General features: G+C 31.7%; 1 protein-coding gene across 40 annotated transcripts in view; it reads right to left on the bottom strand.

The window, feature by feature from the left end:
* The window catches only part of BAZ2B (bromodomain adjacent to zinc finger domain 2B), a 322,506-nt gene that overhangs the window by 235,434 nt on the left and 64,407 nt on the right, over positions 1-22,665 (bottom strand). For 39 of the 40 annotated variants that reach the window (XM_074303358.1, XM_074303359.1, XM_074303367.1 and 36 more), the window contains one exon: positions 4,647-4,689. The exons of the other annotated variant lie outside the window; for it this stretch is intronic. The gene's annotated coding sequence lies outside the window, so the exon portion shown is untranslated. The remainder of the gene's footprint in view (positions 1-4,646; positions 4,690-22,665) is intronic. 40 annotated transcript variants of the gene reach the window in all.

Raw genomic sequence — 22,665 nt, 5'->3', positions numbered from 1 at the left:
ACACTAGAAAGAAATTGCAGTTTTAGACAACATAAAGGGAACATTCCTAGTAATCAAAGCCATCCAAAATGGAATGGGCTGCCTTAGCAGTAGACTGTCAAGCAAAGTCTGAAGAACCATTAGTTGGATATTCTTAGTTACTTTGGAATTGATCTGAAAGCATTCCAAACAGGAAGAGAGGCTCCTAATCCATATGTAAAGATCCATTTAAGACACATATTGTATTTAACTTTAAAATAGTGTCATCTATGTTTTTATTACATTTTTATTTAGTTAAATATTTCCAGATAAAATTTTTTTTTTCCAGATAAAATTTTAATTTGACTCAGATTACACTCAGGCAACTTATATGTTTGATACTTCTGCTTTATCTGGTCTATGAAATGTTTTGCAGATCTGAGATTCTGGGAAATCTTTTATTTTTTTTTTTAAAGTCATAGGGGGCAGCTAGGTGGAGCAGTGGATAGAGCACCAGCCTTGAATTCAGGAGGACCCGAGTTCAAATTTGATCTCAGACACTTAACACTTCCTAGCTGTGTGACCCTGGGCAAGTGACTTAACCCCAGCCTCAGAAAAAAATAAATAAAAAAATAAAAGGCATAGAAACTTCAGTCATTTAGTCTGAAATTCAATCAATGGATAAAATCCTTCAATATGCAAAAAATGTAGCAACAGAAATCAAAAGTTTTTACTCTCATAAATTACAGAAGCTCTGACTGCTAAGAAGGCTAGTAGTACCTCACTTGTATTTAGGCCAGTTTCTTCTTGCCAACTAGTAAATTTTCAACCTAATTCTAATTTAATGTCTGTTAAATAGCATTCATTATAAAAATTATTCTTTTTGACTTACAAGTCATTTATTCTTTCCTCAATAACAGAACTACTTTTACTTGCTCTCTCTCTGAACTTGGTTGTTAGAGAAAGATAGTAAGTCTTTTTTTTTGGCCATTCCTAATTAGCTGTATGAAGCTATAAAACTTAGCATCCAGGTCTGGTTTACATTTCCTATTTTTTTGTTAAAAAAAAAAAAGGCATTCAAACTGTTAGAATTTTAAAATCTAACCTAAAGTGATTTGTTATGGTCAGCATTTGAAACTGATTGTTTTAGCAATTTTTCTGCTTCTAAGGCTAATTTTAAGTTTCCTGATTATCAGGCACCTCTGGGATATTGGCATAAAGGTTGCTGCTGCTAAACACCCTTGAATTCTATTGTAAAGTATTTGGACAGCATAATAAAGGAAATTTTTAATCTCCAATGTAAAAACTATAAAATCACAGACAAAAAAATTTCTTTGGACAAAAAATGTATAGAATTTTTCTGTCCCTCTTTATATAATGGAAATATAGTCTAAAATGGTTTTGATACAGAGGTTTAAAATAGGATTATAATCCTTTTAAATCTTTGCTAGCATGGACTGAACAAGATTAGTAATCATATCAAAAGTAGGAAATAAATATAAAATTTATCTATATAGAATATTTATTTTACTATTTATTCAATCTTGCTTCTCTGACCAATGATAAGGTGGGCTTTCCTCCAAAATTTATAGAACATCATCATAGTATCATAGTCTGAATTCCATTATATCTAAGCTGGAAACTACAACCCAAGGTATAGAGTTTCATAATTAAGAAACTCTGAATCTATTTTTGATGACTTTATAATTTTAAAACAATATTTCTTTTTTTTTTTTTTTAATTTTTTTTTAATTTTTTATTTTATTTTATAATTATAACATTTTTTGACAGTACATATGCATGGGTAATTTTTTACAACATTATCCCTTGCACTTACTTCTATTCAGATTTTTTCCCTTCCTCCCCCAACCCCCTCCCCCTGATGGCAAGCAGTCTTATATATATTAAATATATTACAGTATAATTTAGATACAATATATGTGTGTAGAACCGAATTTTTTGTTGCACAGGAAGAATTGGATTCAGAAGGTAAAAATAACAGTTTACATTCATTTCCCAGTCCTTTTCTGGATGTAGCTGGTTCTGTCCATCATTAATCAATTGGAATTGGATTAGCTCTTCTCTATGTTGAAGAAATCCACTTCCATCAGCATACATCCTCGTACAGTATCATTGTTGAAGTGTATAATGATCTTCTGGTTCTGCTCGTTTCACTCAGCATCAGTTGATGTAAGTCTCTCCAAGCCTCTCTGTATTTCTCCTGTTGGTCATTTCTTATAGAACAGTAATATTCCATAACATTCATATACCATAGTTTACCCAACCATTCTCCAATTGATGGACATCCATTCATCTTCCAGCTTCTAGCCACTATGAAAAGGGCTGCCACAAACATTTTGGCACATACAGGACCCTTTCCCTTCTCTAGTAGTTCCTTGGGGTATAAGCCCAGTAGTAGTATGGCTGGGTCAAAGGGTATGCACATTTTGATAACTTTTTGGGCATAATTCCAGATTGCTCTCCAGAATGGTTGGATTCTTTCACAACTCCACCAACAATGCATCAGTGTCCCAGTTTTCCCACAGCCCCTCCAACATTCATCGTTATTTGTTCCTGTCATTTTAGCCAATCTGACAGGTGTGTAATGATACCTCAGAGTTGTCTTAATTTGCATTTCTCTGATCAATAGTGATTTGGAACACTCTTTCATATGAGTGGAAATAGTTTTAATTTCATCATCTGAAAATTGTCTGTTCATATCCTTTGACCATTTATCAATTGGAGAATGGCTTGATTTCTTATAAATTAAAGTCAATTCTCTGTATATTTTGGAGATGAGGCCTTTATCAGAACCTTTAACTGTAAAAATTTTTTCCCAATTTGTTACTTCCCTTCTAATCTTGTTTGCATTAGTTTTGTTTGTGCAGAAACTTTTTAATTTGGTGTAATCAAAATGTTCTATTTTGTGATCAATAATGGTCTCTAGTTCTCCCTTGGACACAAACTCCTTCCTCCTCCACAAGTCTGAGAGGTAAACCATCCCATGTTCCTCCAATTTATTTATGATTTCGTTCTTTATGCCTAAATCTTGGACCCATTTTGATCTAATCTTAGTATGTGGTGTTAAATGTGGGTCCATGCCTAGTTTCTGCCATACTAATTTCCAGTTTTCCCAGCAGTTTTTGTTAAATAATGAATTCTTATCCCAAAATTTGGGATCTTTGGGTTTGTCAAAGATTAGATTGCTATTTTTATTCACTATCTTGTCCTGTGAACCTAACCTATGCCACTGATCAACTAGTCTATTTCTTAGCCAATATAAAACAATATTTCAAAAACACAATAAAACCTCATCATTATAATTACAATTGCAATGATTTTGAATGTGAAATAATTGAGGCTAGCAAAGTTTATCTCTACTAAACAAATCCTTTCTTTATGGACAGTAAAATTTAAGTGTTAGCAACATAAAAGGAAAGAGAGGCAACATAATTAAGAAAAGAAACATTTTCCCAAGTACATTCATCTACTTTGTAAGGACCATTAACATAACTAATAATATATTCTAATTAGAAATCATTTAAATAAATTCATTAAAGAAACAAATGTAAAGATCTACAGTAAGCAAAACTTTATTGGCTTGGTCTTGTTTGAGCTACTGAATATATTTAAAAGTAATAAAACTTTATTGCTTCTGAATATATTCATAATTTAAAGTTTTCACTAACTCAAAACAACTTTTATTCTAAGTAGTTCAAATCTATCAGTGTCAGATATCACAGATAACAAAAAATGCTTGTTGCTATTTAAAATACTGTTAAACCATTAAAAAAAAATAAAACTTTGAATGAACAATTCTCATTTTATTTTTTTACTTCATTTTTTGTTTTTTCCTTTTTTAAAAAAGTATGTTTCTCTGCTTGATACAAATTTCTTTTTTGTTTTGTTTTGTTTTGCTGAGGCAATTGGGGTTAAGTGACTTGCCCAGGGTGACACAGCTAGGAAGTGTTAAATGTTTGAGGCCACAGTTGAACTCAGGTCCTTCTGACTTCAGAGCTGGTGCGCTATCCACTGCATCACCTAGCTGCCCCACCAAATTAAGTTCTTAATAATTATTTGATGATTGAAGTTAGGTATTTTGTTAACTATTATGTTTAATGTTATAAACTAGTGATCATAGCTAAATTAATTTACCCTCTAAAAAAGGAAAGAAAAAAAATTAGGAACTTTAAAAATTTCTAATTATGATCAGCAATTAAATCTGTTTATTTTGTAAATTAAATAATTTTAAGTAAAAAAAAATTAAAATGTATAATTTACTTGGAAATTAATTTAAATTAATTATACTTGAAAATATTTGACCCAAAAATTAAAATATAATTCTTCAAAGTCCCTTTCACAGATCTAAATCTATGATCCTCCAACCTTTTTAAAAGTTTTTTTTTTTTACTTCAATTCTCAGCAACATCTTATACAAACAACACATTTATATTGCGGTTCTGAAGATGCAATAACAAAAATCAGAGTACCTGATCTGAAAAAGTTTAAAATATTTAAATAATTACAATTGATACTATAGTGATAATTTAATCATTGAAAAATTCAATATTTGATTTTGCAATGAACTGAATAACCAGTTTAATGAATTAGAAGAACCCATCAATGAATTATACATCTCAAGAAAAAAATAGAACAGCCTTAAAAGTTAATTATAATTGTGAACTTACTGTGATGAATGTAGTCAGTCTTGTGTCATCACTGTTGCGCAACCTATACCAGAAAACAGGAGACATCAATCAACTAAATCACTCAAATCAAAAGATGCAAGAATTCTGAATAGGGAAGAATAGTTTACCATACTAAAATGGTTCAATAAAATAATATTCAGTTATAATTTTCAAAAAATGAAATACATGCAGATTATAAATAAGTAAATATATCAGTGTGCATTAAAATAAATAATTTTCATTATATTTAATAATTTACAAATGCTTTGGTTGTTTATAGTTGGCAAGGAAAACACTAACTTCAGAGTTAGTATTATAAATTACAAAGTAAATTATAGTGTCTATATTATGATTTTTCTATTAGCTAAAAGAAGAATCACAGAATCACACCAAAGGAAAGACACAAACGGATTGATGTAAAAAATAAATGTCAAGTTTTATTTATATATTTATCTCCAGAAGTTGTTATTATCAAGAGAAATTATTTTTGCCACTGCTGGTGCTGGGACCACCAGTTGAATTTATTCTGTATAAAATAGAAAAGGTAAGAATTGCAGAAACTGATGAGCCAATTGAACTGTGCAACATCCCAAAATGAAAAGCTACTTAGTCAAAAGTTATAGAATAAATAAAGTTATTACTATACATGCTCCCAGAGACTTTTAGATATGTATACCTAAGTGAAACATCCAGGTAATTGCTTATAACTTCCAAAATCTAAACAGAATCAGTTGACTTCAAATCATTTAGTTTTAAGGATAATGACTTGACATGTGTTATTACTGGCATAAAGAACTTTGAAAAATGCTATTCTTTCAATCCAGATCAGCATCATTTCTTAAAACATAGAATGTTATAGAGTTGTCAAGAGAACTGAAAGATTAAGTAACTCATATTATATTCCTGATATTATTATCTTAACAAAGTAAAACCTGAAATATCTAAACATCTTAAGAACCATTTCAAGGACTAACAAGATGAATGTAAAACTGACTGGGGTTTGTCATGTTTATAAAAACACATAACAAGAGTTTCCATTGAAAATTTGACAATGCTTCCTGTTTCACAAGTTTAATAACATATTTGAAAAATTACTTAAAACTAGTTACACTTTGAATCTTTTATGTAGTATGCCACCCATGCTGGGAACATTCTCTCTCCACCTTTTAAAATTAGCAATGAAAAAATAAAACTGTTTAAAGATATAAAAAGTAATAATATATCCTTCTTACATAAGGATTCTGTTGATTCATTTTCCTTACATGGGATATGAACTTCAAGTGTTTTTAGTATCATCCTCTTTCATCTAGTCACCTCATATTCAACTAATTATAATTTTGCTTTAATGAAATAGATTTCCACAGATGTTTTTGTCCAGATTGTCATCAAAATCAACCAGCTTATTAAGAGGCAACATGATATAGTGGAGAAAAAGTTCAAGTTTTTTCTCTGACATACTAGCTATGTGACAACTTTTTGGTCTAGTGATGCTTTGGACCTCTTATCAGAATAAGGTTTTTAAATTTATGTTTAAAAATATGGATAGGATTACAAGAGAAATTTCTCTTAAAAAAAAAAATGTTCTTAGACCTCAGGTTAAGAACTGCTCTGACACAACAAACAAAGATAAACTAACTCATTAGCATTAGAAGAGGGAGTTTTATTTTATTCCTCGGAGTTCCCTAGACTGATCAAAAAAGAAGATCTTCCCAGTACTATGCTCCCTGAATCAGAAGAAAAGTAGTTGTTCCAGAAGTTTTTCATGTAATTGAGGAGAAAAGGAAAAACAATGAAAGAGCCACTAAAGTGATCAACTGTGTTGTACGAAATATAAATGCAAGAGAAGTTCAAAGGAGGGAGAAATCAATGTATATTCCAATATAACACTTAGAAGCTTTCCCAGAATAACTGGACAATTAGGGCATTTCAAGACTTCAGTTTTCAAATAAAATTGTATAGCAGCAAGAATACTGAATTTGAAGAAAAAGGATAGATAACACTGCAGAGGTCAGAGAGAAGAGATGTCTCATATGAGGAAAATATCATAAAGACAGACAAGGAAGAAATGGGCATGACATGTTACTGGGAACAGTGAAGAAACAAGTGTAGAGAAAGATGTATTGGGGAGTAATAGAAAAAATACAATTGGCTACTAGGATAGGACTTGATTATGGACAGCCCAGGAAGTCAGCCAGAGTTTAACCTGATCCAGTCTTCAAAAGGTAACCATTATAGGTTGCTGTGCAGATGACAAAATGAAAGTATAATTTAAAAAATAATTCTGATAGTAATAAGATATATTGAAGAATCAAGATTGACAAGAAGAAGAAAAATTAAAGGGAGATCCTAATGATTCAAATGTGAAGTAGCAAGGATGAGAATTAGATGGTAGCCATGAAAAGAACATTTATCCAGAAAATAAAGACAGGATTTGGTAACTTCCTGACTTAAGGAATGGAAAAGAATAAAGCATCAAAGATGATGACAAAATTCCTAGCCAAAGGGGAAAAAAAATTCTACTAAATTAAAGGAAATGTGAATGTTAAGAAGTAAAACAGTTTTTTTTGTTGTTTATTTGTTTTGGAAATATTAGGTAAACTTGAGATAATGGCAGGATATCTAAAAGGGGATGTTTTAATCTGCAGTTATAAATTCTGAGCAAAATGTATACTAGAGGTCAGGATTAGAGTTAAAATGAAATTCCTTATAATATAAGTGATAGCTGAAAGCAAGAGAATGAATAACTTAAGCATTTGAAGATCATAAAGGAAAAAAATATTGGAGAACATCATAGTTACCAGGAAGAAGAATGAAGGGTCAGAAAGGAGTGTTTAGAAAACTAGAAAAAGAAAAATAGGTAAGAGTTTTTCAAGAAAGAAAGGAAATGTTTATTCCTTGAATAAAATGTCCAACTATGATGAGGCAGAATGAGGATGAATGGTCAGTTCTTCAGTTTAAGAAGCTGTGGTGCAACAAACATTCCCCTACACAATCACTTAAATTTCTCTTTGGCTAACTTCCTTCAGATCTGTTTCATTCTTCATTTGTTTTCCTGGTTTATGAAATACTATCAAAAAAGGAACAGAGAAGGAATCATTTTGGTGGCAATTTATGTAACACTTTATGGTTTCTAAAAGTTTTACATAAAATCTCATTTGATTCTCACAACAGTCCTATGGGATAGGCTAGATTATAATTTTTACAAATGAGGAAACTGAGATTAAAAGTTATTAAACAACTTATTCAAGCTATAGAACTATTGTCAATTACGCTTGAAACCCAAGTCCTTAGACTCCAAATCCAGGCTTTTTTTTTTTTTTTTTTTTTTTTGCCACGATGTCAAAAGTGCCCTTTGGTAACAGATCCATGAGGCATAAAAGTGATATTAAGAGAAAGAACTCAACACCTCTGTGCTTTCTGTTTGTTTGTTTCTTTCTTTCTTTTCTTTCTTTTTTTAAGAAGAATGATCTTCACACACAAATTGGTCAAGAGGAAACTAACAGATTAGTTAAGAGACAATAGAATAGTGGTTGCCATAATTAAGTTCAAGGCTCTTCTACATTTCATCCCAGGGTATTTAATGGAAGAACTTTCAGGTAACTGTTGATGTCAGTGGTTCCTGAGGAATTCTGGAGAATAAAAGAATAAATAACTCCAGGAAGAGAAATAAGAAAATTGCCTGGTTTTGAGAAAGGAAAAGAAAATGGATTGCAAAATTCTAGAATGGTTAGTAAATGCATGACTATGAACATTTATAAATGGAAGCAGTTACAACCAGTGAACAACTTGCTATCAAAACCAGTAACAATGAGTCATGACACTTACATTTCCTTTTCTGAAAAGTTTACTAGACAGGAAATTCAAGGAATTTGACACTGTCTAAATCTAGATTTTAACAAAGGATTTGATCCAATCTTTTTTAATATCCTTATGGAAAAGATAACTGGGAGATCACCAAGGTAAGTGAACTGAGAACTAAAATGACAACCAGTTCCAGAATTTTAATTAATAGATCAGTATCAATTTATCTCAAAAAATACTTATTATGCATCCACTATGTATAGTGCTAGATTCTAAGTATCAAAAGACAAAAAAAAAAAAAAAGTTCATTCTTTCAAGTAGTTTATATTCTATGAATGAAAATAAGAATAAATGCATACAAAATAATTTGGGAAGGGAGGTCTATGGTGGTTTGGCACAGCACTCTATCCTTAGCTCCATCTGTTTGACATTTTGATCAGCAACTTGAAGGCACTGATGGCATGTTTATCAAATATACATGACAGAAATCTGGGAGGGATAGCCCAATATATGAAATAACAGAATCAGGAATCCCAAATAGACTGAAAGTATGGGCTAACTATATAATAAGTTACGATAGAAATGCAGGTTTTCTGATTTCAAATCCAGTACTCTTTCTATTATATTTACTATTGCCAACCCCACTCATCCATAGTTATTTATATTCTTGTCTATTCCCATGTTAGAGCCTAAGTAGTACTTGAAACCACATTCTATCAGTTCTATTTACAATGTGAGATGGTGTCTTATACAACAGGTATTTAGTGTGTTTGTTAAATTATTTAAACATAAACATAAAGCTTGTTTTTATAAGTCAGAACACACCTTCACAAATAAATGATAGGAGAAAAAAGATCAGCAATGACAACACATGGATTTGGAGTCCCAGAACTTTAAATCTTATTTCTACTACTTATTATGTTACCTAACTTTGGCTTAGTTACAAAATCTCTTTGAAGCTAAGTTTCCTCATCTGTTCAATTAAGTCAATGAACCAGATGATTTTTACATTCCTTTCAATTCTTGATCTTACAATCCTAGTTTACTTGAAAAACACAGTGGATTTTAAGTGTAAGCTGAATGAGTCAATAAGATGCTGCTGCTACTTCTTTCCCTTCCCCTAAACTCCCAAAACCTTGGCTGAATTTTTAAAAGACTACTGAGTTTCCAGGAAAAGAAGTAGCATTCCATTATACTCTGTAGTCTGAAAATACTGAGATTATGGATATTTCCTTTATTTCAAATCTAGGAAGAAATAGAAAAATGAGTATGTTCAAAAAAGAACAATTTTCAAATCCCTATTGATATAGTTAAAAACATTGTAGAAAGCCTTGTTGATACCAATAATTATCATATTGGAAGCATTTTATGAACTATTATTCTAGTTAACACCCTGTTGAGTAAATGCAAAACTATGCTATTTGAGGATAACTGAAATAACATGAAAGAAATTGGGAATATTTGTAATCTCAAGATTAGAAGGCTCATGGAGAAAATTTGTTGCCTTTAAGTATCTGAAGGACTAACAAATGGAAGGAGGATTACTTAGCTACAGGTGTAAAGAAGACAACTATGAGAAATGGAGAGAAGCTATAAAAAGACATATTTTAGCTCAACATAAAAAACATCACTCCAAAAATGTATTGCCCAAATGAAAAAAAAAAATGAAGAGGAATTCCTTATAAGTTAAGGTATTCAGACAGAGGTTGAATAACACTTGCAGAGATGTTAAGTGAATTCATGTATCACACAGGGCTTTGGATAAATGATATGGAAGTCCCTTTCAACTTCAGAATTTCTGTGAATCAAGTGGAAAAATAACATTTTAAATTATTTTAAGAATTAAAAAACAATACTTCATCTTAAATCTGCCAGCAAAAATGTCAATTATTTTTAGAGGCTACCCCCCCCAAAAATAGCTTTAAATTACAAAGACTACTTGAAATAAATGTCTTCCTCATAATGGCAGTTCTGTGCATGACTTAGTAAATTACAATTTTATGAAGAAATATACAGGAAATTTAAATGACAAGAGGTTAAAATTATACAAATCTTAAAACTTCTCATAAAAATCCTAAGTGGCTTTTATAACTAAATGGTTGAATTTTCTTTTTAATCAGCTGCAAACTAGGAAATTTATTCAAATTATACTTATAAAAAGTAATGTTACATTTTATGTAAATGTAATTTAAATAACATATTTGACTACATATTATTTTCCTACTAAAATTGAGTATTTTTGTATATTCATAGAAAATCCAAACTATAATGATCCCCAGTAGAGCCTTCTCAACTTAAACTGTTGCCAAAGAGTCTAATTTTCCACAACTTGCTATTAAATTGTCTATTTCAGAACTTCCTGCAGTTACTAGGTATTATTATTGGTTTGACTTTGTTGTCCCTATTATAGAGATTAAAATATAATCATGTCTGTTGATTCAAATCTTGACCTTCTACAAAGTCCCAACTTTATTTCTCTAGGAGACAGTTTCTCCAAATATAAAAAGCATATAATCAAAACATTGCCCTGACCAACTATTGCTACTTACTGAGGGGGTTGGGATTCATGAAGTATCTTCTCATATCACTTGCTGAAAGTTCACCAGAGGTGTGAACCCAAAATATTGGAACTCATCCTAGCTCACTCTTAGCAAAAGTCCTTTAAATGGAACTAGAAAACCAAGCACACTAAATTCTAATTGGAAAATCCCCTCCCCCCCAAATAAAAGTGGATCATTTTTCCAATCCAGGTTGGTAAAGGGAGATAAACAGAGAATGAGATCTTACCATTGCAACATTCTAACATACATGGAGTAAAAGAGGACCAAGACTGTGAAACATGATAATATAAGGTACCAAGACATAAAGAACACTGTGAGGTCATGCAAGATTAGGGAATAAGTGCAAAAATGACAAGCAACTTTAATGCTCATTACTCAGTTACAGGTCAAAAATCAAGGAATGATGGAAGAAGAGATCTGTCGCCAGGGGTAAGACTCCATGTTAAGGAGTGATTGCAGGTGTTAGGTTATATACCTGGTAAGCAACAAGTTCAAAGACAAGAAGCAGCTGAGTGAAAAAAATTAATTCTTTAATAGTTCACCAGAAAGGGCATAGATAATTGCTAATAAGTGCCAGGGAAGAATTTAAATAGATAATTACCAAATCTAAGCCAGAGTCTTTTGCTGAGATTCCGTCTATATAGTAACAAAGAAATTATACAAATGAGACATGCTAGGATCACTTACCCACTTGCCATCTATAATCAAAAAGCCAGTAGGTGATAAGGGAAAAGTAGAGCCAAAATGTTAGAGTAAAGGATGAGATTTGTCTGAGCTCTTCTAAATTCTCCTCCAAACAACATTAAAATAATGCCTCAAAATTAATTCTGGAGCAGCATCACCAACAAAAGGACATGGTGAAGCCACATTCCAACCCAGGACAACTTGAGAGGTCAGCAGGAAGAAATAAGAGAAGATGGGTGTTAATAAAAAGGAAGGAAGATTGGGATAGGTGGTGTTTAAAAACAAAACACTTGAAAAGGTACCATAAATAATAATGAAGTAATATCAATAGTTTATATATATATATATATATATGTATACATATATATATGTATGTATGTATGTATGTATTTACATATGCACTAAAGATTATGGCATCCAAATTCTTAAAGGAAAAGTTAAATGACTTAAAGGAGGAAATATAGTAAAACTATAAGAGTGGAGGACTTCAACTCCAAAAATCCAACCCTGCCCACAAAAAAAAAAAAAAAAAAAAAAACAAGAAAAAAGTGAAGGAGATGAATGGATTTTTAGTAAATTTAAATACGATAGACCTGTAGAGAAAACTGAATGGGAAGAGAAAAAAATATATAACTGTTTCTTAATGGTATATAGCACCTATAAAAAAAGCTGACCATGAATTAGATAAAAACCTCACAGTCAAATGCAAAAAAATTAAATATATCCTTTTCAGATCATAATGCTAGCTACAGAAGTAAAAGAAGAAAAAAGAAGTTGAAGAATTAGAATAGACAATGAAGAAACAAAATTATGACTCCGTAATCATAATATAATTGGAGAATCCTAGAGAATCAACTAATAAATTAGTTGAAATAAATGAAAAGTTGGTAAAGTTGCAGAATATAAAATAAACTCATACAAATCACTAGCATTTCTATTTATTACAAAGTCAAGCAGCAAGAGATAGATAGAAAGAGAAATTCCATTTATAATAACTATAGTCAATATAAAATAATTGGGAGCCTACCTGCCAAAAGAAATGAAGAAATTATGAACACAATTACAAAACTCTTTTCTGACAAATAACATCAGATCTGAATAACTGGAAAAAATGTTAATTATAATGGATAGGCCAAGCCAATATAATGAAGATGACAATTCTATCTAAATTAGATTACTTTTTCGGGGCCATATCAAGACCAAATTATTTTATAAAGCTAAAAAAATAAAATTTATTTTGAATAACAAAAATGTGATGAATTTTAAGGAAATCAATGGAAAAAAATTTATGTGCATTATTTCAATCCTCAGATAAAAAATCAAATATGATTGGAGGCATAGTTGTCCATGTTCACATAAGAAGATGTGCCAAGCCCTAACTCAAATGGTCCCTTGGAGAATAGGACTAGAGAAAAATATGATATATATAAAGTTTTGTTTCACAGTTACAGAGCTAGCAAATTCTCTTTATGGTCAAATGTGTCTGCTTCAGCAAGTGCACATAATACGTGTGTCTGATTATGTTTATATAAGCTTGCTGCTTAAATGTATACAAATTTTACAGGTTACTTTAGTTTGGAAAAGCACTTTCATTCTCTATCAAATTGCCAAGTACAAAAAAGATCTTGTAGAAAATAAGTAATAGTCTTCAGAATATAGATGTATATAAGGAAAAAAAGTTTAAAACTTCAGTAAGAAACAAAAAGCCTTAAAAAAAAAAAATTAAGGATTCCTAATTAGACATGCTAGAAGACATTACCAAAGAAAAAGAACACAATTTTGAGTATGTAGCATATTTTAATGTTTATAAAAATGAAAACAATGCAGCTATATTCAAAAGAAGAGACATGCACAGTATGATGGAGGAGTTTTTTCATTAAATACCTTCAAATAAGGTATATCAAAAACCTCCAGGGAATTGATATAAGATAAATCACCATTTTCTGACCGAAAACTGATCAAGGGATATATGTACAGATAATTTTCAAAAGAATACAAGCTGCCAGTGTATCTTTGAAAAGTTTTTCATAATCACTTAGGAAAAAAAAAAGAAAAATTAAAAAAAAACTTATCATCTTATGACTACCAAATTAGAATACACTGGAAAAGATGAGAAATCCAGAATTGAAAAGGCTATGGAAAGTCTCTTCAATTGCTTTTAGAGTTTTAAATTACTTCAACCATTTTTTAAAACTTTAGAATTTAAAAAAAAAAAGGTTTTAAAATTGTTCTTACACTCAAACTTAAGGGAAAAAAAATTGAAATTGTAATCAAATTGATCACTGACAGCAAGAAATATAATTATTAAGAGAACCATTATAGAACTATTTGACAAAAATTGCTGGTTAAAGTGGAAAATAACATAGCAGAAACTAGACATTGACCAATACCTAACACTCTATACCAAGATAAAATTGAAATTAGTTCATGATTTATACATAAATGGCAATACCAAAAGCAAATTAAGAGAACCAGAGATAATCTACCTCTCAGATCTGTGGAAAAAGAAGGAATTTATGACCAATAAAGAACTAGAGAACATTATATTGATTATACTAAATTAAAATATTTTGTACAAACAAAATCAGGGTAGCCAAGAGGGAAACAGAAAACTGAGCAAGGCAACAGAATTTTTACATCCAATGTTTCTGACAAAGGCCTCATTCCTAAAATATATAATTAAGTCAAATTTATAAGAATACAAGCTATTCTCCAATTCATAAATGGTCAAAAGATATGAATAAACAATTTTCAGACAAAGAAATTAAAGCCATTTCTAATCATATGAAAAAATGTTCTAAATCACTATTGATTAGAGAAATATTGATTTAAGAAATATGAAATATGAAAATCTGAGGTATCTCTCACATTCTCAGATTGGTAAGATGACAGGAAAAGATAATAATAAATATCAGAAAGGATGTGGGAAAACTGGGACACTAATGCATTGTTGGTAGAGTTGTGAACTGATCCAATCATTTTGGAGAGCAATTTGATACTATGCCTAAAGGACTATTAAACTGTGTATACCCTTTGATCCAGCAGTGCCACTACTGGGTTTGTATCCCAAAGAAAACATAAAAAAGTAAAAAGGACCCAAATGTGCAAAAATGTTTGTGGCAGCCCTTTTTGTAGAGGCAAGAAACTAGAAACTGAGTGGATGCCCATCAGGTAGGGAATGGCTGAATAAGTTATAGCATATGAAAAAATGGAATATTATTATTCTATAAGAAGTGATCAGCAAGATTTCAGAAAAACTTGGAGAGACTTACATGAGCTGATTCTAACTGAGTAGAACCAAGTGAACAGCAACAACAGGATTATGTGATAATTAACTCTGATGGACTTGGCTCTTTTCAACAATGATGGAAAGAGCCATCTGCATCCAGAGAAAGGGCATGAAGACCAAATGTGGATCACAGAATGTAATTTTTACCTTTTTGCTATGTAGCATAATAAATATGGAAATACATTTAGAAGAATTGCACATGTCTAATCTGTATTGTATTATTTGCTGTCTAGAGGAAGGGTAAAGGCAGGAAGAAAATTTGAAACACAAGGTTTTGCAAGCATGATTGTTGAAAACACTGCACATATTTTGAAAAATAAAAAAGTTATTGTAATAAAAAAGAGAGAGTCCTATTTTATGAAGTAAAAAGACGAGGAACAAAATACCTGTTCAATAACTGCATAATGATTAAACAATGTGGGCCAAGAAAGTAGAGCCCCCAAAGATAAATTACTGCAAAAATATAAATTACGATAACTGGAAGCAGCAATGAAATTTAGGCTAAATACAAAAGACCAAGTAAAATTAATACATCCTTTCCGTATTAATTAATAAGAAGAGGAGAAAATGATTCACACTATCATTTACAATCTTCTTTTAAGGTGATTTTGTGCAAGTGTTGTTAAAGAATGAATAAAAGATTTGGTTAAGTCTTTTGAGAGGTTCTCATGGCAAAATAAATTGGGAGTAGGAATATGCTGTTTAAAAGTTCTTAGCACCACCAATAAAATTGAACTGTGACAATTTATTGAATTCCCTAGAGAATTTGCTATCTAGAAGAAGCTAACATCTATTTTGTGGATAGAAATGTGACTATGATCATTTTTGTGATTATAAGTCTGAATGCAGAGTAGAGAATACAAAGAATTTATACAACATAAAACTCTTTTGTGGAGTGGTTGAATTTCATCTAATGTAATTAGATGAATTTAAAATGGTCTAATGACTGAACTTATAATAATTTGATGTCAACATGTTGGAAAGTCTCTTGTGAACTGTCCCTAGAATCTGTGCTTGTTCTTGTAATTTTTAATATTTTTATCAACAAGTTGAACAAAGGTATTAAGTGACATGCTCAAAAAATTTGGAGATGCCACAAAGCTGATTGGGATAAGGAATATGATATATGACAAACTTAGGGTGCCAAAAAATCCTTACAGGTTGGGACATTGGGCAGAATCTAGGAATAAACAAACTTTCATATTTGGCTATAAAAGATCTATTTTTATTGATTTTTATTACTTGAGCTTCTGATTTGCAGCAACTCACTCTTTTTCTATTCCCCATGGAACATGGTGTAACGAAATAATAGGTGTTTTAAGGAACTCATTTTTTTTTTAAGGAACTCTTATTACCAATGATTTTCAAGGTGCTATAAAACAAATTTGTTTTGTCATTTACAAAAATTCAGTATCATAATGATCATAACTCAGTGTTCATTTAATATGCTCCAAGGTGTAACATATTTCTCTCATTTTGTCTTCCTGAAACTCATTCTCTAAAAACTTTCTAATTTTTATTTATTATCTAAGATTTCCACTGCTACCACCTAATCCGAACTTATACTTGATGAAAAGTATAATGACACAAACTCGTCGTTAGATTAGATCAGTTTACTTATAACTAGTATAGACAAAAGCACCTGAGGTCGTCTTATTCTAAATGGACATATTTGTAAAGAACCTGAGGCTCTCTTTGAAATTCTGAATTTATAATAGTGTTAGTCCCCCTAGTTGTAGGGAAGGATAGTTTCCTAGGCCTATCATAAATAAGTATTTTATTCTTTCAGGAACAGAACCAACATGGCAACAAAAAGGCCAATAAAGTAGATTTCAACTTGTTTGCTTATCAGTGGAATACACTATCTATTAAACTTAATAATTAGCAATAGACTATGAAGCTATATTGGTAGGTTTTTTAACATTCTGAATTGAACTAGGACAAAAAAAGATGGCAAAAGATTTATTATTGGGAACTTTCAAGACAAAATCAACCCTAAGAAAGATTGTCTAATGTATACCATGAACTTGTTTTTAAAGGAGTACAAAATCAAGGTTTTTCTTCTATTTTTCATTCTATTCTATTTAATTAACACTTATGCTTCACTTTGCAAATTTTTTAATCACTAGTTTCAGGAACATTGGTAAATAGCTCAGTGTGGTCATAGTGAGTAGAGGAAGAGGAAACAAACCATGGGGAGGGCTTTTTTTTTTTTTTTTTTTTTTTTAATGATTTTTTGTTGTTGAGGCAATTACGGTTAAATGAGCTGTCCAAGGTCACATAGCGAGGAATTTTTTTTTTTTTTTAAGATTAAAGGCAAAAGCATACACCAACAAATCCAAGGTAAAGGAGAATGATTGGTTCTGCCTTTTCTTTTTCCAACTTCATTCCCTGTTTGCCTTTTTATTTTACTTTTCCCTTCAAAGCTGCTCTTGATGTCTTAGGGAGTAAGAAAGAGAGAAGAGCTAATACAAAATAAAATATTACACATAACAAGCCTTCAGTGATTCCTAAAGATATTTAGGTTTTGCAGTGGCTTAAAAAAAATCAATCCACAAGTATGATATATATACTATGTATCATGTACAAAGTATTCAAAGCAGAAAAATGAAACAATTTATAATTTCAAAATTGGCATAATCCAAATGTTTTTTTTGTTATGACAAAATGAGGTAAGAGGGTATCATTTCATTACTTTTATATAGATAAAAATGATCCAAATCCTTCCAAAGTCCTCCTAATTTCCACTAAATTCTGGCAGTTTTGATTGTTGAGCCATTGTAAGTGATTTAAAAAAAAAAAAAAGATCTACTAGAATAGGAGAAATGCCACATGAAGAAAAGAAAAGTCTTGATTTGTTTTAAGGTTGAATCTTCCAACTATAAACCAGTGAGGTTGACTTCTCTTTCTGTCAAAATTCTATAACATATGATTTGTGAGCTCTGACAAACCGAAACAGTGACTTCCAAACCAAAAAGGGCTGATTTCATCAAGAACAAGTCATGCCAAATATTTGTGGAAATACGTATAGAGGAATTGCATATGTCTAACATACATTGGATTATTTGATGACTGGGGAGAGGAGTGGGGGGGAAAGGAGGGAAAATTAGAACACAGGGTTTTATAAGGGTGAATGCTGAAAATTATCCATGGCTATATTTTTGAAAATAAAAAGCTACAATTAAAAAAAAAAAAAAAAGAACAAGTCATTCCAAACTTCTCATTTTCTTTCTGTCTTTTATTTCAGCTCTACTATTCTATAATCTGAACCACATTCTGATATATATATTTTAACAATTAAAAGTTCATCCTTCTTCCCCTTTCTTGCTTATGAGAGAACTTTGTGAATTTGGACAATGAAGATTCACTAATATTCTCTCTCTCTCTCTCTCTCTCTCTCTCTCTCTCTCTCTCTCTCTCTCTCTGTTTTTATTTATTTGTTGCACTGAGGCAATTGGGGTTAAGTGACTTGCCTAGGGTCACACAGCTAGGAAATATTAAGTGTTTGAGGCCAGATTTGAACTCAGGTATTCCTGACTTCAGGGATGGTACTCTATCTACTATACCATCTAGCTACCCCGGGATTCCCTATTTCTCATTGAGTGTCTAGCCCTACCAATGTCACCAGAACAACTACTATAATATCTGAATTCAGAGCTAAAAACAAGCAAAACAGACTGAGGAAAGTCAGAACTTAACAGTGAACTCATCAGTTACATGATAATTAAGAGTAATGTCATGAGAGTGTCCTTACAAAGGAGAAAGACAGACTTCTACAGCAACCTTAAGATGTGACTTAATAGCTTTGCTGTATGTGCACTCTAAACTTGATCCCACTTATCACTACATTCTGTATGAACTTGTAGGAAAGCATACCACAAACTTTGGAAGGGGAACATTTTATACTAATTATCCTAACTACATCACTTTAGTAAAAACCTCTTTCTAAAAATTAATTAAGCCTGGATGACTAATTGCTACCAACTGATAATCATGAGGGAGGAAGTACAACAGTGAGAACTCATGAAGTAGAGCATTAGATAAACCATCATCCAACTGCAGAGAGTAACATTAGAAGCCAAATGGGAGATATAGTAGCATTAACCCCCTGAAAACCCATCTTATTGAGATGGAGGGATGGTGGTTGAGAGAATGCCTCCAGAGAATGAGTCATCCTTTGTTATTTTTTTTGTAAATAGTGTTGGACATAGGCATTTGGTAGTCATGGCATAATTTGCAGAAATCAAGTTAGGAGAAAGCTATTGAAGAGGAATAATTGGGAAGAAAGGAGAGAGAAACAGAGAAAGAGAGATAGAAAGAGACAGACAGACAGAGACACACAGAAATTAGAGAAACAGAGGAGTGAGGAAGAGGCAAAGAGTATAGAGACAAAGACAGAGAATATCAAACATTGAGGTATTTTTTCCTAACTGCTATAGCTGGTTGAGTGCTGTATATTTTAGAAGATAAAGAGAATTACAGGTCTTCTTACTACTTTTCAGAGTTAAGAAGAAACAAATATACCAGAAAATTTATCTAATGAGTCAGTTAATAGGGGGGGGGGGGAAATGGACAAAAAAGGCATAGTTGAACAATCCTGTTCATCACACCACTACTACTACCTGGAGAACACACTAATAATAATTAATTGTTTGTAATTCACAGATTCTAAAAACATTTCTTCAAATTCAGTAGTCTTCAGAAAAGATTAGAAAATTAAATTTAAAGTGTAAATCATTATTCCTTATTTGAAATCTAAAAATATTAAAATGCAACAGAAATCTCGATTTAAATCCAAATCTGTCCATTTGGGAAAAAAATAACAGGAGGTAATTAAAATGACCCTTACCAAATTGTGTTCTAACCCAGTTATATTACATTTTGACCTCAATTCCAATGGCCTTTGTACTTTGATATACCTCTATTCCTGTAGCCTTATTTATTCTCTGAGCAGTGAGTTCCTATTGGGAACATATTCAAGTAGGAAGCACTCAAACCAGCCATTCTCACCTCTAATTTGGTTCAGGTCCTTACTCTACAAATCATTTTTCATAACACAAATCTCAAACCAGGTTTAGTACAGAAAGTCCTGGCACATAGTGAATGCCTAAAAAAATGCTTTAAATAATCCAATCTGATCTTTGAAGGGACAAAAAGAGAAAAGAGGGGAAAAAAAGGCAGATGGGAAAAAAATGTCCATCAAAAAGTTCAACAAAGGTAGGAAGATTTCCTTAGAAAAACTGAATACTTCTAACATCATCATTTAAAAAAATATCTCTACAATCTTAACATTAGAATGTCATGAATTTCATGTGTGATTGGGCCTTTGAGAGGCATCAGGGAAAGAGAATTGAAATTGGAATCAGCTATGTCTTCGCTGTGTGGCTATTGGCCAGCCACAAATTCTCTGAGTCTGAGGCAACTAACTCTAAGACTATGAGATATCTGCATTAGCAGGAAAGAGTTTACACACACACACACACACACACAAAATAATTTGATACTGGTCCTTAACAATTTGACTATGGTCCTCTGAAATATATACATGCTGAACATATGTTTTATTGATATTACTGTGAAGTTTTTAAAAGGCAAACATAAGGACCATTAAAGCAACTGTAAATATTGATCCAAGATAGAGAACATATATCATTTGTTCATGAAACAGTATTGTGTCTTTAATGGGGAATTTATTTGGTTTAAAAAACACCATAGGCATTTTCATTTGCAGAATGATTATACAAAGTTTTGTGGTCTTCTGGAAATTCAATTTGAAACACATAGCCCCTTTAAGTTGAAACCTTTAAGATATTATTTATGGAAATTAAATTAAAACTTTTTTACAAACCAATAAAAATTGAAATCTTGAATGTCAATGCAAGTCACAATGTTAATCCTGCCAACAAATTCCAAATGTATGGATTGTTTGCAAAATATCTAGGGCCTGGGCAGAAAGAACTCCATAGCGTCACGTTGGTGGGGAAGCAATGGTCTTATGAATGTTTCTGAATATTCTCAGGATCCCTATTCCAAAGAAAAAGTTGATTACTTTGATTGATAAAAGGAAATAGGCCAAGGGTTGGCAATTCTGCTTGACTGGAGATTATTCCAAAAGAGTTCCAAACAAGCTATGGAACATCTGTAAGATAAAACTTAAGAGAAAGGACCCTGAGATGCAGATCTGTAAGCCTCTATTCTCCTTTTAGGTCCAGAAAGGTCTCTACAGCATTTAGAATTCTAGCCAACAATTCCCCATTCCCTTTAGAAAAATCTTCTAAGTACTCCTACCCCAGTCAAACTCTTCTCTAAAAATGAATAAATAGATATTTCCCCTTATCTATTTGGGATAAAGATATCTATCTCAAGTGAAGGACACTATTGGTGAATGGAAGATAAGTTTTAAAAAGAACTCCCAGGATCACCAAATACAGAGGTAGATATTATGGGGATTTTAAGTGGTATTTTAAAATATTCATCTTGTTCATCACCAGAGAACAATCACAAGACAAAGTTATTTAAATGCCATGACTATGGTAAAGACCAGAGCCAGAGATCCAATCTTAACATCTCCTAAAGAGTTCATACCAGGAAGAAGCCCACATCTGTGTTGAATGTGGGCAAGGATTTGTCCATCAGACCACAATTCATATCCACAACCTTAATAGATGAAAAAAGAAACCCTATGGGAAAGCCTTCAGCCAGATGTCCCAGTTGTATTGGCATCAGTGAATCCCTGTGGGAGGAAATGAGTATCTCATTTGGGTGAAATGCTTTTAAACAGAGATCAAAATTTTGGTCAATCAAAAAGTCTACAATAGAGGAGCATTTTCTAAATGACCACAGTAACAACAAAGAGCTCCAGGACTTTTCTACTTTATTCATTTATTTATCCAGCAGCCCTTAAACCTGCTGTGCTAAATCTTAACGTTTGGTAATGAGTACACGAAGATAAACACATCATAGTCCTTGCTTTCCATAAACTTACAATCTAATAGAATGAGTTGAGGGTAAATGATACACAGATAAGCAGCAGTGTGTATTATAGCTGTATTTTGAAATAAAGGAGGGTGTATTAATTCTGAGTTCTGAGTTACATACACTTCTGAAATGTTAAATATTTTATTAATTTCTCTGGACCTCAGTCTCCTTCTCTGCAAAATGAAGGGACTGCCAAGACATATACAATGGTAAAGCAGAAAGAGTTCAGGATTTGACATCAAAGAGTGTAAATTTGAATCTTGGTACTGTTACTCCTCCTAACTTAGTGACAGTGGACAAGCCCCTTAAGCTCTCTGGCAGTTTCTCATCTGCAATCATTAGGGCTGACTTTACTTACTGGAATAAGGATGAACTTTGTTGCACAAAAATTGCCCAGAAAATTGTAAAATAGTCTGAGAGAAATTACAGACCAGCGTCTTACTGCAAAACAGATTCATAACAGGCATAAAAGGTGACATAACCAACAACTTCAGAGACTCGAGGGGAGAAATTACCTTTCAGATCTATTCATAGAGAAGGCATTCATGACCAAACAAGGGATGGAAAAGATCACAAAAAATAAGATAAGCAATTTTGACAATAAAAAAGGTTTTGGACAAACAAAAACAATGTAGTTAACTAGAAAGGAAATAGGTAAACAGAGAGGAAAAAATTCCTGAAGTAATTTTCTCTAATAAAGGTCTCA

The sequence above is a fragment of the Sminthopsis crassicaudata genome, chromosome 3 (genome assembly GCF_048593235.1).
Source record: "Sminthopsis crassicaudata isolate SCR6 chromosome 3, ASM4859323v1, whole genome shotgun sequence".
Taxonomy (NCBI): domain Eukaryota; kingdom Metazoa; phylum Chordata; class Mammalia; order Dasyuromorphia; family Dasyuridae; genus Sminthopsis; species Sminthopsis crassicaudata.
This window is presented reverse-complemented; position numbering and strand designations above follow the sequence as displayed.